Source organism: Phalangium opilio, unplaced genomic scaffold, assembly GCF_054372755.1.
Source record: "Phalangium opilio isolate 3A_F unplaced genomic scaffold, DU_Popi_V2 ptg001675l_1, whole genome shotgun sequence".
Classification (NCBI taxonomy): domain Eukaryota; kingdom Metazoa; phylum Arthropoda; class Arachnida; order Opiliones; family Phalangiidae; genus Phalangium; species Phalangium opilio.
The window spans coordinates 1529401-1545282 of record NW_028324261.1 but is presented as its reverse complement, the minus strand read 5'-3'; positions in this window follow the sequence as shown (position 1 = coordinate 1545282).

Below are 15882 nucleotides of genomic sequence, written 5' to 3'. Positions count from 1 at the left end.
TTCAGTGAATATATTTGTAAATAGTGAAGAAATACTCAAAATGTTTTTCTTAGGCCGAGTTACGTCGATTTTGAAAATGTTATTAAAAATCAAGGTACATTTTTATTTATTGTTCAATCGAGATGACATCACTTTTAATGAGTGTTTTATAGGGAATTTAGCTGAATTCGGTCAAAAATTTCTCCAGAAAATAATGCATTCAAAAAAGTACCGAAAAAATCGCATGTTTTTCTTCTTCAAGATACAAAATCCGTGACAACGATTTCTTATTGAAAAATTTAATTTTAACAGTTTTTTGATTGAATATCGTTACATTTGCTTGAATTAAAGCAAAAAGTATAAAAATAATGGTTTCAGTGAATATATTTGTAAATAGTGAAGAAATACTCAAAATATGCTTCGTTGGCGGTGAAACGTCGATTTTGAAAATGTTATTAAAAATCGAGGTACATTTTTATTTATTGTTCAATCGAGATGAAATCACTTTTAATGAGTGTTTTATAGGGAATTAAGCTGAATTCGGTCAAAAATTTCTCCAGAAAAAAATTCATTCAAAAAAGTACCGAAAAAATCGCAGGTTTTTCTTCTTCAAGACACAAAATCCGTGAATACGATTTCTTACTGAAAATTGAATTTTAACAGTTTTTTGAATGAATATCGTTACATTGCTTGAATTAAAGCAAAAAGTATAAAAATAATGGTTTCAGTGGTTATATTTGAAAATAGTGAAGAAATACTCAAAATATGCTTCTTTGGCCGTGAAACGTCGATTTTGAAAATGTTATTAAAAATCGAGGTACATTTTTATTTATTGTTCAATCGAGATGAAATCACTTTTAATGAGTGTTTTATAGGGAATTAAGCTGAATTCGGTCAAAAATTTCTCCTGAAAAAAATGCATTCAAAAAAGTACCGAAAAAATCGCATGTTTTTCTTCTTCAAGATACAAAATCCGTGACAACGATTTCTAATTGAAAAATTTAATTTTAACAGTTTTTTGATTGAATATCGTTACATTTGCTTGAATTAAAGCAAAAAGTATAAAAATAATGGTTTCAGTGAACATATTTGAAAATAGTGAAGAAATACTCAAAGTAAGCTTCTTTGGCCTTGAAACGTCGATTTTGAAAATGTTATTAAAAATCGAGGTAAATTTTTAATTATTGTTCAATCGAGATGAAATCACTTTCAATGAGTGTTTTATAGGGAATTAAGCTGAATTCGGTCAAACATTTCTCCAGAAAAAAATGCATTCAAAAGTGTACCGAAAAAATCGCATGTTTTTTTTCTTCAAGATGCAAAATCCGTGACAACGATTTCTTATTTAAAATTGAATTTTAACAGTTTGTTGAATGAATATCGTTACATTTGCTTGAATTAACGCAAAAAATACAAAAATAATGGTTTCAGTGGTTATATTTGAAAACAGTGAACAAATACTCAAAATGTTTTCCTTAGGCCGAGTTACGTCGATTTTGAAAATGTTATTAAAAATCGAGGTACATTTTTATTTATTGTTCAATCGAGATGAAATCACTTTCAATGAGTGTTTTATAGGGAATTAAGCTGAATTCGGTCAAAAATTTCTCCAGAAAAAAATTCATTCAAAAAAGTACCGAAAAAATCGCAGGTTTTTCTTCTTCAAGACACAAAATCCGTGAATACGATTTCTTACTGAAAATTGAATTTTAACAGTTTTTTGAATGAATATTGTTACATTGCTTGAATTAAAGCAAAAAGTATAAAAATAATGGTTTCAGTGAACATATTTGAAAATAGTGAAGAAATACTGAAAGTATGCTTCTTTGGCCGTGAAACGTCGATTTTGAAAATGTTATTAAAAATCGAGGTAAATTTTTAATTATTGTTCAATCAAGATGAAATCACTTTCAAAGAGTGTTTTATAGGGAATTAAGCTGAATTCGGTCAAACATTTCTCCAAAAAAAATGCATTCTAAAGTGTACCGAAAAAATCGCATGGTTTTTTTCTTCAAGATACAATATCCGTGACAACGATTTCTTATTGAAAATTGAATTTTAACAGTTTTTTGAATGAATATCGTTACATTGCTTGAATTAAAGCAAAAAGTATAAAAATAATGGTTTCAGTGGTTATATTTGAAAATAGTGAAGAAATACTCAAAATATGCTTCTTTGGCCGTGAAACGTCGATTTTGAAAATGTTATTAAAAATCGAGGTACATTTTTATTTATTGTTCAATCGAGATGAAATCACTTTTAATGAGTGTTTTATAGGGAATTAAGCTGAATTCGGTCAAAAATTTCTCCTGAAAAAAATGCATTCAAAAAAAGTACCGAAAAAATCGCATGTTTTTCTTCTTCAAGATACAAAATCCTTGACAACGATTTCTTATTGAAAAATTTAATTTTAACAGTTTTTTGATTGAATATCGTTACATTTGCTTGAATTAAAGCAAAAGGTATAAAAATAATGGTTTCAGTGGTTATTTTTGAAAATAGTGATGAAATACTCAAAATATGCTTCTTTGGCCGTGAAACGTCGATTTTGAAAATGCTATTGAAAATCGAGGTACATTTTTATTTATTGTTTAATCGAGATGAAATCACTTTTAATGAGTGTTTTATAGGGAATTAAGCTGAATTTGGTCAAAAATTTCTCCTGAAAAAAATGCATTCAAAAAAGTACCGAAAAAATCGCATGTTTTTCTTCTTCAAGATACAAAATCCGTGACAACGATTTCTTATTGAAAAATTTAATTTTAACAGTTTTTTGATTGAATATCGTTACATTTGCTTGAATTAAAGCAAAAAGTATAAAAATAATGCTTTCAGTGAACATATTTGAAAATAGTGAAGAAATACTCAAAGTATGCTTCTTTGGCCGTGAAACGTCGATTTTGAAAATGTTATTAAAAATCGAGGTAAATTTTTAATTATTGTTCAATCGAGATGAAATCACTTTCAATGAGTGTTTTATAGGGAATTAAGCTGAATTCGGTCAAAAATTTGTCCAGAAAAAAATTCATTCAAAAAAGTACCGAAAAAATCGCAGGTTTTTCTTCTTCAAGACACAAAATCCGTGAATACGATTTCTTATTGAAAATTGAATTTTAACAGTTTTTTGAATGAATATCGTTACATTGCTTGAATTAAAGCAAAAAGTATAAAAATAATGGTTTCAGTGAACATATTTGAAAATAGTGAAGAAATACTCAAAGTATGCTTCTTTGGCCGTGAAACGTCGATTTTGAAAATGTTATTAAAAATCGAGGTAAATTTTTAATTATTGTTCAATCAAGATGAAATCACTTTCAAAGAGTGTTTTATAGGGAATTAAGCTGAATTCGGTCAATCATTTCTCCAAAAAAAATGCATTCTAAAGTGTACCGAAAAAATCGCATGTTTTTTTTCTTCAAGATACAATATCCGTGACAACGATTTCTTATTGAAAATTGAATTTTAACAGTTTTTTGAATGAATATCGTTACATTGCTTGAATTAAAGCAAAAAGTATAAAAATAATGGTTTCAGTGAACATATTTGAAAATAGTGAAGAAATACTCAAAGTATGCTTCTTTGGCCGTGAAACGTCGATTTTGAAAATGTTATTAAAAATAGAGGTAAATTTTTAATTATTGTTCAATCAAGATGAAATCACTTTCAAAGAGTGTTTTATAGGGAATTAAGCTGAATTCGGTCAAACATTTCTCCAAAAAAAATGCATTCTAAAGTGTACCGAAAAAATCGCATGTTTTTTTTCTTCAAGATACAATATCCGTGACAACGATTTCTTATTGAAAATTGAATTTTAACAGTTTTTTGAATGAATATCGTTACATTGCTTGAATTAAAGCAAAAAGTATAAAAATAATGGTTTCAGTGGTTATATTTGAAAATAGTGAAGAAATACTCAAAATATGCTTCTTTGGCCGTGAAACGTCGATTTTGAAAATGTTATTAAAAATCGAGGTACATTTTTATTTATTGTTCAATCGAGATGAAATCACTTTTAATGAGTGTTTTATAGGGAATTAAGCTGAATTTGGTCAAAAATTTCTCCTGAAAAAAATGCATTCAAAAAAGTACCGAAAAAATCGCATGTTTTTCTTCTTCAAGATACAAAATCCGTGACAACGATTTCTTATTGAAAAATTGAATTTTAACAGTTTTTTGAATGAATATCGTTACATTTGCTTGAATTAAAGCAAAAAGTATAAAAATAATGGTTTCAGTGGTTATTTTTGAAAATAGTGAAGAAATACTCAAAATATGCTTCTTTGGCCGTGAAACGTCGATTTTGAAAATGTTATTAAAAATCGAGGTACATTTTTGTTTATTGTTCAATCGAGATGAAATCACTTTTAATGAGTGTTTTATAGGGAATTAAGCTGAATTCGGTCAAAAATTTCTCCAGAAAAAAATGCATTCAAAAAAGTACCGAAAAAATCGCATGTTTTTCTTCTTCAAGATACAAAATCCGTGACAACGATTTCTTATTGAAAAATTTAATTTTAACAGTTTTTTGATTGAATATCGTTACATTTGCTTGAATTAAAGCAAAAAGTATAAAAATAATGCTTTCAGTGAACATATTTGAAAATAGTGAAGAAATACTCAAAGTATGCTTCTTTGGCCGTGAAACGTCGATTTTGAAAATGTTATTAAAAATCGAGGTAAATTTTTAATTATTGTTCAATCGAGATGAAATCACTTTTAATGAGTGTTTTATAGGGAATTAAGCTGAATTTGGTCAAAAATTTCTCCTGAAAAAAATGCATTCAAAAAAGTACCGAAAAAATCGCATGTTTTTCTTCTTCAAGATACAGAATCCGTGACAACGATTTCTTATTGAAAAATTGAATTTTAACAGTTTTTTGAATGAATATCGTTACATTTGCTTGAATTAAAGCAAAAAGTATAAAAATAATGGTTTCAGTGGTTATTTTTGAAAATAGTGAAGAAATACTCAAAATATGCTTCTTTGGCCGTGAAACGTCGATTTTGAAAATGTTATTAAAAATCGAGGTACATTTTTGTTTATTGTTCAATCGAGATGAAATCACTTTTAATGAGTGTTTTATAGGGAATTAAGCTGAATTCGGTCAAAAATTTCTCCAGAAAAAAATGCATTCAAAAAAGTACCGAAAAAATCGCATGTTTTTCTTCTTCAAGATACAAAATCCTTGACAACGATTTCTTATTGAAAAATTTAATTTTAACAGTTTTTTGATTGAATATCGTTACATTTGCTTGAATTAAAGCAAAAGGTATAAAAATAATGGTTTCAGTGGTTATTTTTGAAAATAGTGATGAAATACTCAAAATATGCTTCTTTGGCCGTGAAACGTCGATTTTGAAAATGCTATTAAAAATCGAGGTACATTTTTATTTATTGTTTAATCGAGATGAAATCACTTTTAATGAGTGTTTTATAGGGAATTAAGCTGAATTTGGTCAAAAATTTCTCCTGAAAAAAATGCATTCAAAAAAGTACCGAAAAAATCGCATGTTTTTCTTCTTCAAGATACAAAATCCGTGACAACGATTTCTTATTGAAAAATTTAATTTTAACAGTTTTTGATTGAATATCGTTACATTTGCTTGAATTAAAGCAAAAAGTATAAAAATAATGCTTTAAGTGAACATATTTGAAAATAGTGAAGAAATACTCAAAGTATGCTTCTTTGGCCGTGAAACGTCGATTTTGAAAATGTTATTAAAAATCGAGGTAAATTTTTAATTATTGTTCAATCGAGATGAAATCACTTTTAATGAGTGTTTTATAGGGAATTAAGCTGAATTTGGTCAAAAATTTCTCCTGAAAAAAATGCATTCAAAAAAGTACCGAAAAAATCGCATGTTTTTCTTCTTCAAGATACAAAATCCGTGACAACGATTTCTTATTGAAAAATTGAATTTTAACAGTTTTTTGAATGAATATCGTTACATTTGCTTGAATTAAAGCAAAAAGTATAAAAATAATGGTTTCAGTGGTTATTTTTGAAAATAGTGAAGAAATACTCAAAATATGCTTCTTTGGCCGTGAAACGTCGATTTTGAAAATGTTATTAAAAATCGAGGTACATTTTTGTTTATTGTTCAATCGAGATGAAATCACTTTTAATGAGTGTTTTATAGGGAATTAAGCTGAATTCGGTCAAAAATTTCTCCAGAAAAAAATGCATTCAAAAAAGTACCGAAAAAATCGCATGTTTTTCTTCTTCAAGATACAAAATCCGTGACAACGATTTCTTATTGAAAAATTTAATTTTAACAGTTTTTTGATTGAATATCGTTACATTTGCTTGAATTAAAGCAAAAAGTATAAAAATAATGCTTTCAGTGAACATATTTGAAAATAGTGAAGAAATACTCAAAGTATGCTTCTTTGGCCGTGAAACGTCGATTTTGAAAATGTTATTAAAAATCGAGGTAAATTTTTAATTATTGTTCAATCGAGATGAAATCACTTTTAATGAGTGTTTTATAGGGAATTAAGCTGAATTTGGTCAAAAATTTCTCCTGAAAAAAATGCATTCAAAAAAGTACCGAAAAAATCGCATGTTTTTCTTCTTCAAGATACAAAATCCGTGACAACGATTTCTTATTGAAAAATTGAATTTTAACAGTTTTTTGAATGAATATCGTTACATTTGCTTGAATTAAAGCAAAAAGTATAAAAATAATGGTTTCAGTGGTTATTTTTGAAAATAGTGAAGAAATACTCAAAATATGCTTCTTTGGCCGTGAAACGTCGATTTTGAAAATGTTATTAAAAATCGAGGTACATTTTTGTTTATTGTTCAATCGAGATGAAATCACTTTTAATGAGTGTTTTATAGGGAATTAAGCTGAATTCGGTCAAAAATTTCTCCAGAAAAAAATGCATTCAAAAAAGTACCGAAAAAATCGCATGTTTTTCTTCTTCAAGATACAAAATCCTTGACAACGATTTCTTATTGAAAAATTTAATTTTAACAGTTTTTTGATTGAATATCGTTACATTTGCTTGAATTAAAGCAAAAGGTATAAAAATAATGGTTTCAGTGGTTATTTTTGAAAATAGTGATGAAATACTCAAAATATGCTTCTTTGGCCGTGAAACGTCGATTTTGAAAATGCTATTAAAAATCGAGGTACATTTTTATTTATTGTTTAATCGAGATGAAATCACTTTTAATGAGTGTTTTATAGGGAATTAAGCTGAATTTGGTCAAAAATTTCTCCTGAAAAAAATGCATTCAAAAAAGTACCGAAAAAATCGCATGTTTTTCTTCTTCAAGATACAAAATCCGTGACAACGATTTCTTATTGAAAAATTTAATTTTAACAGTTTTTTGATTGAATATCGTCACATTTGCTTGAATTAAAGCAAAAAGTATAAAAATAATGCTTTCAGTGAACATATTTGAAAATAGTGAAGAAATACTCAAATGATGCTTCTTTGGCCGTGAAACGTCGATTTTGAAAATGTTATTAAAAATCGAGGTAAATTTTTAATTATTGTTCAATCGAGATGAAATCAATTTCAATGAGTGTTTTATAGGGAATTAAGCTGAATTCGGTCAAAAATTTGTCCAGAAAAAAATTCATTCAAAAAAGTACCGAAAAAATCGCAGGTTTTTCTTCTTCAAGACACAAAATCCGTGAATACGATTTCTTACTGAAAATTGAATTTTAACAGTTTTTTGAATGAATATCGTTACATTGCTTGAATTAAAGCAAAAAGTATAAAAATAATGGTTTCAGTGAACATATTTGAAAATAGTGAAGAAATACTCAAAGTATGCTTCTTTGGCCGTGAAACGTCGATTTTGAAAATGTTATTAAAAATCGAGGTAAATTTTTAATTATTGTTCAATCAAGATGAAATCACTTTCAAAGAGTGTTTTATAGGGAATTAAGCTGAATTCGGTCAATCATTTCTCCAAAAAAAATGCATTCTAAAGTGTACCGAAAAAATCGCATGTTTTTTTTCTTCAAGATACAATATCCGTGACAACGATTTCTTATTGAAAATTAAATTTTAACAGTTTTTTGAATGAATATCGTTACATTGCTTGAATTAAAGCAAAAAGTATAAAAATAATGGTTTCAGTGAACATATTTGAAAATAGTGAAGAAATACTCAAAGTATGCTTCTTTGGCCGTGAAACGTCGATTTTGAAAATGTTATTAAAAATAGAGGTAAATTTTTAATTATTGTTCAATCAAGATGAAATCACTTTCAAAGAGTGTTTTATAGGGAATTAAGCTGAATTCGGTCAAACATTTCTCCAAAAAAATGCATTCTAAAGTGTACCGAAAAAATCGCATGTTTTTTTTCTTCAAGATACAATATCCGTGACAACGATTTCTTATTGAAAATTGAATTTTAACAGTTTTTTGAATGAATATCGTTACATTGCTTGAATTAAAGCAAAAAGTATAAAAATAATGGTTTCAGTGGTTATATTTGAAAATAGTGAAGAAATACTCAAAATATGCTTCTTTGGCCGTGAAACGTCGATTTTGAAAATGTTATTAAAAATCGAGGTACATTTTTATTTATTGTTCAATCGAGATGAAATCACTTTTAATGAGTGTTTTATAGGGAATTAAGCTGAATTTGGTCAAAAATTTCTCCTGAAAAAAATGCATTCAAAAAAGTACCGAAAAAATCGCATGTTTTTCTTCTTCAAGATACAAAATCCGTGACAACGATTTCTTATTGAAAAATTGAATTTTAACAGTTTTTTGAATGAATATCGTTACATTTGCTTGAATTAAAGCAAAAAGTATAAAAATAATGGTTTCAGTGGTTATTTTTGAAAATAGTGAAGAAATACTCAAAATATGCTTCTTTGGCCGTGAAACGTCGATTTTGAAAATGTTATTAAAAATCGAGGTACATTTTTGTTTATTGTTCAATCGAGATGAAATCACTTTTAATGAGTGTTTTATAGGGAATTAAGCTGAATTCGGTCAAAAATTTCTCCAGAAAAAAATGCATTCAAAAAAGTACCGAAAAAATCGCATGTTTTTCTTCTTCAAGATACAAAATCCGTGACAACGATTTCTTATTGAAAAATTTAATTTTAACAGTTTTTTGATTGAATATCGTTACATTTGCTTGAATTAAAGCAAAAAGTATAAAAATAATGCTTTCAGTGAACATATTTGAAAATAGTGAAGAAATACTCAAAGTATGCTTCTTTGGCCGTGAAACGTCGATTTTGAAAATGTTATTAAAAATCGAGGTAAATTTTTAATTATTGTTCAATCGAGATGAAATCACTTTCAAAGAGTGTTTTATAGGGAATTAAGCTGAATTCGGTCAAACATTTCTCCAAAAAAAATGCATTCTAAAGTGTACCGAAAAAATCGCATGTTTTTTTTCTTCAAGATACAATATCCGTGACAACGATTTCTTATTGAAAATTGAATTTTAACAGTTTTTTGAATGAATATCGTTACATTGCTTAAATTAAAGCAAAAAGTATAAAAATAATGCTTTCAGTGGTTATATTTGAAAATAGTGAAGAAATACTCAAAATATGCTTCTTTGGCCGTGAAACGTCGATTTTGAAAATGTTATTAAAAATCGAGGTACATTTTTATTTATTGTTCAATCGAGATGAAATCACTTTTAATGAGTGTTTTATAGGGAATTAAACTGAATTTGGTCAAAAATTTCTCCTGAAAAAAATGCATTCAAAAAAGTACCGAAAAAATCGCATGTTTTTCTTCTTCAAGATACAAAATCCGTGACAACGATTTCTTATTGAAAAATTGAATTTTAACAGTTTTTTGAATGAATATCGTTACATTTGCTTGAATTAAAGCAAAAAGTATAAAAATAATGGTTTCAGTGGTTATTTTTGAAAATAGTGAAGAAATACTCAAAATATGCTTCTTTGGCCGTGAAACGTCGATTTTGAAAATGTTATTAAAAATCGAGGTACATTTTTGTTTATTGTTCAATCGAGATGAAATCACTTTTAATGAGTGTTTTATAGGGAATTAAGCTGAATTCGGTCAAAAATTTCTCCAGAAAAAAATGCATTCAAAAAAGTACCGAAAAAATCGCATGTTTTTCTTCTTCAAGATACAAAATCCGTGACAACGATTTCTTATTGAAAAATTTAATTTTAACAGTTTTTTGATTGAATATCGTTACATTTGCTTGAATTAAAGCAAAAAGTATAAAAATAATGCTTTCAGTGAACATATTTGAAAATAGTGAAGAAATACTCAAAGTATGCTTTTTTGGCCGTGAAACGTCGATTTTGAAAATGTTATTAAAAATCGAGGTAAATGTTTAATTATTGTTCAATCGAGATGAAATCACTTTCAAAGAGTGTTTTATAGGGAATTAAGCTGAATTCGGTCAAACATTTCTCCAAAAAAAATGCATTCTAAAGTGTACCGAAAAAATCGCATGTTTTTTTTCTTCAAGATACAATATCCGTGACAACGATTTCTTATTGAAAATTGAATTTTAACAGTTTTTTGAATGAATATCGTTACATTGCTTAAATTAAAGCAAAAAGTATAAAAATAATGCTTTCAGTGGTTATATTTGAAAATAGTGAAGAAATACTCAAAATATGCTTCTTTGGCCGTGAAACGTCGATTTTGAAAATGTTATTAAAAATCGAGGTACATTTTTATTTATTGTTCAATCGAGATGAAATCACTTTTAATGAGTGTTTTATAGGGAATTAAGCTGAATTCGGTCAAAAATTTCTCCTGAAAAAAATGCATTCAAAAAAGTACCGAAAAAATCGCATGTTTTTCTTCTTCAAGATACAAAACCCGTGACAACGATTTCTTATTGAAAAATTTAATTTTAACAGTTTTTTGATTGAATATCGTTACATTTGCTTGAATTAAAGCAAAAGGTATAAAAATAATGGTTTCAGTGGTTATTTTTGAAAATAGTGATGAAATACTCAAAATATGCTTCTTTGGCCGTGAAACGTCGATTTTGAAAATGTTATTAAAAATCGAGGTAAATTTTTAATTATTGTTCAATCGAGATGAAATCACTTTCAATGAGTGTTTTATAGGGAATTAAGCTGAATTCGGTCAAAAATTTCTCCAGAAAAAAATTCATTCAAAAAAGTACCGAAAAAATCGCAGGTTTTTCTTCTTCAAGACACAAAATCCGTGGCAACGATTTCTTATTGAAAAATTGAATTTTAACAGTTTTTTGAATGAATATCGTTACATTTGCTTGAATTAAAGCAAAAAGTATAAAAATAATGGTTTCAGTGGTTATTTTTGAAAATAGTGAAGAAATACTCAAAATATGCTTCTTTGGCCGTGAAACGTCGATTTTGAAAATGTTATTAAAAATCGAGGTACATTTTTGTTTATTGTTCAATCGAGATGAAATCACTTTTAATGAGTGTTTTATAGGGAATTAAGCTGAATTCGGTCAAAAATTTCTCCAGAAAAAAATGCATTCAAAAAAGTACCGAAAAAATCGCATGTTTTTCTTCTTCAAGATACAAAATCCTTGACAACGATTTCTTATTGAAAAATTTAATTTTAACAGTTTTTTGATTGAATATCGTTACATTTGCTTCAATTAAAGCAAAAGGTATAAAAATAATGGTTTCAGTGGTTATTTTTGAAAATAGTGATGAAATACTCAAAATATGCTTCTTTGGCCGTGAAACGTCGATTTTGAAAATGCTATTAAAAATCGAGGTACATTTTTATTTATTGTTTAATCGAGATGAAATCACTTTTAATGAGTGTTTTATAGGGAATTAAGCTGAATTTGGTCAAAAATTTCTCCTGAAAAAAATGCATTCAAAAAAGTACCGAAAAAATCGCATGTTTTTCTTCTTCAAGATACAAAATCCGTGACAACGATTTCTTATTGAAAAATTTAATTTTAACAGTTTTTTGATTGAATATCGTCACATTTGCTTGAATTAAAGCAAAAAGTATAAAAATAATGCTTTCAGTGAACATATTTGAAAATAGTGAAGAAATACTCAAATGATGCTTCTTTGGCCGTGAAACGTCGATTTTGAAAATGTTATTAAAAATCGAGGTAAATTTTTAATTATTGTTCAATCGAGATGAAATCAATTTCAATGAGTGTTTTATAGGGAATTAAGCTGAATTCGGTCAAAAATTTGTCCAGAAAAAAATTCATTCAAAAAAGTACCGAAAAAATCGCAGGTTTTTCTTCTTCAAGACACAAAATCCGTGAATACGATTTCTTACTGAAAATTGAATTTTAACAGTTTTTTGAATGAATATCGTTACATTGCTTGAATTAAAGCAAAAAGTATAAAAATAATGGTTTCAGTGAACATATTTGAAAATAGTGAAGAAATACTCAAAGTATGCTTCTTTGGCCGTGAAACGTCGATTTTGAAAATGTTATTAAAAATCGAGGTAAATTTTTAATTATTGTTCAATCAAGATGAAATCACTTTCAAAGAGTGTTTTATAGGGAATTAAGCTGAATTCGGTCAATCATTTCTCCAAAAAAAATGCATTCTAAAGTGTACCGAAAAAATCGCATGTTTTTTTTCTTCAAGATACAATATCCGTGACAACGATTTCTTATTGAAAATTAAATTTTAACAGTTTTTTGAATGAATATCGTTACATTGCTTGAATTAAAGCAAAAAGTATAAAAATAATGGTTTCAGTGAACATATTTGAAAATAGTGAAGAAATACTCAAAGTATGCTTCTTTGGCCGTGAAACGTCGATTTTGAAAATGTTATTAAAAATAGAGGTAAATTTTTAATTATTGTTCAATCAAGATGAAATCACTTTCAAAGAGTGTTTTATAGGGAATTAAGCTGAATTCGGTCAAACATTTCTCCAAAAAAATGCATTCTAAAGTGTACCGAAAAAATCGCATGTTTTTTTTCTTCAAGATACAATATCCGTGACAACGATTTCTTATTGAAAATTGAATTTTAACAGTTTTTTGAATGAATATCGTTACATTGCTTGAATTAAAGCAAAAAGTATAAAAATAATGGTTTCAGTGGTTATATTTGAAAATAGTGAAGAAATACTCAAAATATGCTTCTTTGGCCGTGAAACGTCGATTTTGAAAATGTTATTAAAAATCGAGGTACATTTTTATTTATTGTTCAATCGAGATGAAATCACTTTTAATGAGTGTTTTATAGGGAATTAAGCTGAATTTGGTCAAAAATTTCTCCTGAAAAAAATGCATTCAAAAAAGTACCGAAAAAATCGCATGTTTTTCTTCTTCAAGATACAAAATCCGTGACAACGATTTCTTATTGAAAAATTGAATTTTAACAGTTTTTTGAATGAATATCGTTACATTTGCTTGAATTAAAGCAAAAAGTATAAAAATAATGGTTTCAGTGGTTATTTTTGAAAATAGTGAAGAAATACTCAAAATATGCTTCTTTGGCCGTGAAACGTCGATTTTGAAAATGTTATTAAAAATCGAGGTACATTTTTGTTTATTGTTCAATCGAGATGAAATCACTTTTAATGAGTGTTTTATAGGGAATTAAGCTGAATTCGGTCAAAAATTTCTCCAGAAAAAAATGCATTCAAAAAAGTACCGAAAAAATCGCATGTTTTTCTTCTTCAAGATACAAAATCCGTGACAACGATTTCTTATTGAAAAATTTAATTTTAACAGTTTTTTGATTGAATATCGTTACATTTGCTTGAATTAAAGCAAAAAGTATAAAAATAATGCTTTCAGTGAACATATTTGAAAATAGTGAAGAAATACTCAAAGTATGCTTCTTTGGCCGTGAAACGTCGATTTTGAAAATGTTATTAAAAATCGAGGTAAATTTTTAATTATTGTTCAATCGAGATGAAATCACTTTCAAAGAGTGTTTTATAGGGAATTAAGCTGAATTCGGTCAAACATTTCTCCAAAAAAAATGCATTCTAAAGTGTACCGAAAAAATCGCATGTTTTTTTTCTTCAAGATACAATATCCGTGACAACGATTTCTTATTGAAAATTGAATTTTAACAGTTTTTTGAATGAATATCGTTACATTGCTTAAATTAAAGCAAAAAGTATAAAAATAATGCTTTCAGTGGTTATATTTGAAAATAGTGAAGAAATACTCAAAATATGCTTCTTTGGCCGTGAAACGTCGATTTTGAAAATGTTATTAAAAATCGAGGTACATTTTTATTTATTGTTCAATCGAGATGAAATCACTTTTAATGAGTGTTTTATAGGGAATTAAACTGAATTTGGTCAAAAATTTCTCCTGAAAAAAATGCATTCAAAAAAGTACCGAAAAAATCGCATGTTTTTCTTCTTCAAGATACAAAATCCGTGACAACGATTTCTTATTGAAAAATTGAATTTTAACAGTTTTTTGAATGAATATCGTTACATTTGCTTGAATTAAAGCAAAAAGTATAAAAATAATGGTTTCAGTGGTTATTTTTGAAAATAGTGAAGAAATACTCAAAATATGCTTCTTTGGCCGTGAAACGTCGATTTTGAAAATGTTATTAAAAATCGAGGTACATTTTTGTTTATTGTTCAATCGAGATGAAATCACTTTTAATGAGTGTTTTATAGGGAATTAAGCTGAATTCGGTCAAAAATTTCTCCTGAAAAAAATGCATTCAAAAAAGTACCGAAAAAATCGCATGTTTTTCTTCTTCAAGATACAAAACCCGTGACAACGATTTCTTATTGAAAAATTTAATTTTAACAGTTTTTTGATTGAATATCGTTACATTTGCTTGAATTAAAGCAAAAGGTATAAAAATAATGGTTTCAGTGGTTATTTTTGAAAATAGTGATGAAATACTCAAAATATGCTTCTTTGGCCGTGAAACGTCGATTTTGAAAATGTTATTAAAAATCGAGGTAAATTTTTAATTATTGTTCAATCGAGATGAAATCACTTTCAATGAGTGTTTTATAGGGAATTAAGCTGAATTCGGTCAAAAATTTCTCCAGAAAAAAATTCATTCAAAAAAGTACCGAAAAAATCGCAGGTTTTTCTTCTTCAAGACACAAAATCCGTGGCAACGATTTCTTATTGAAAAATTTAATTTTAACAGTTTTTTGATTGAATATCGTTACATTTGCTTGAATTAAAGCAAAAAGTATAAAAATAATGCTTTCAGTGAACATATTTGAAAATAGTGAAGAAATACTCAAAGTATGCTTCTTTGGCCGTGAAACGTCGATTTTGAAAATGTTATTAAAAATCGAGGTAAATTTTTAATTATTGTTCAATCGAGATGAAATCACTTTCAAAGAGTGTTTTATAGGGAATTAAGCTGAATTCGGTCAAACATTTCTCCAAAAAAAATGCATTCTAAAGTGTACCGAAAAAATCGCATGTTTTTTTTCTTCAAGATACAATATCCGTGACAACGATTTCTTATTGAAAATTGAATTTTAACAGTTTTTTGAATGAATATCGTTACATTGCTTAAATTAAAGCAAAAAGTATAAAAATAATGCTTTCAGTGGTTATATTTGAAAATAGTGAAGAAATACTCAAAATATGCTTCTTTGGCCGTGAAACGTCGATTTTGAAAATGTTATTAAAAATCGAGGTACATTTTTATTTATTGTTCAATCGAGATGAAATCACTTTTAATGAGTGTTTTATAGGGAATTAAACTGAATTTGGTCAAAAATTTCTCCTGAAAAAAATGCATTCAAAAAAGTACCGAAAAAATCGCATGTTTTTCTTCTTCAAGATACAAAATCCGTGACAACGATTTCTTATTGAAAAATTGAATTTTAACAGTTTTTTGATTGAATATCCTTACATTTGCTTGAATTAAAGCAAAAAGTATAAAAATAATGCTTTCAGTGAACATATTTGAAAATAGTGAAGAAATACTCAAAGTATGCTTCTTTGGCCGTGAAACGTCGATTTTGAAAATGTTATTAAAA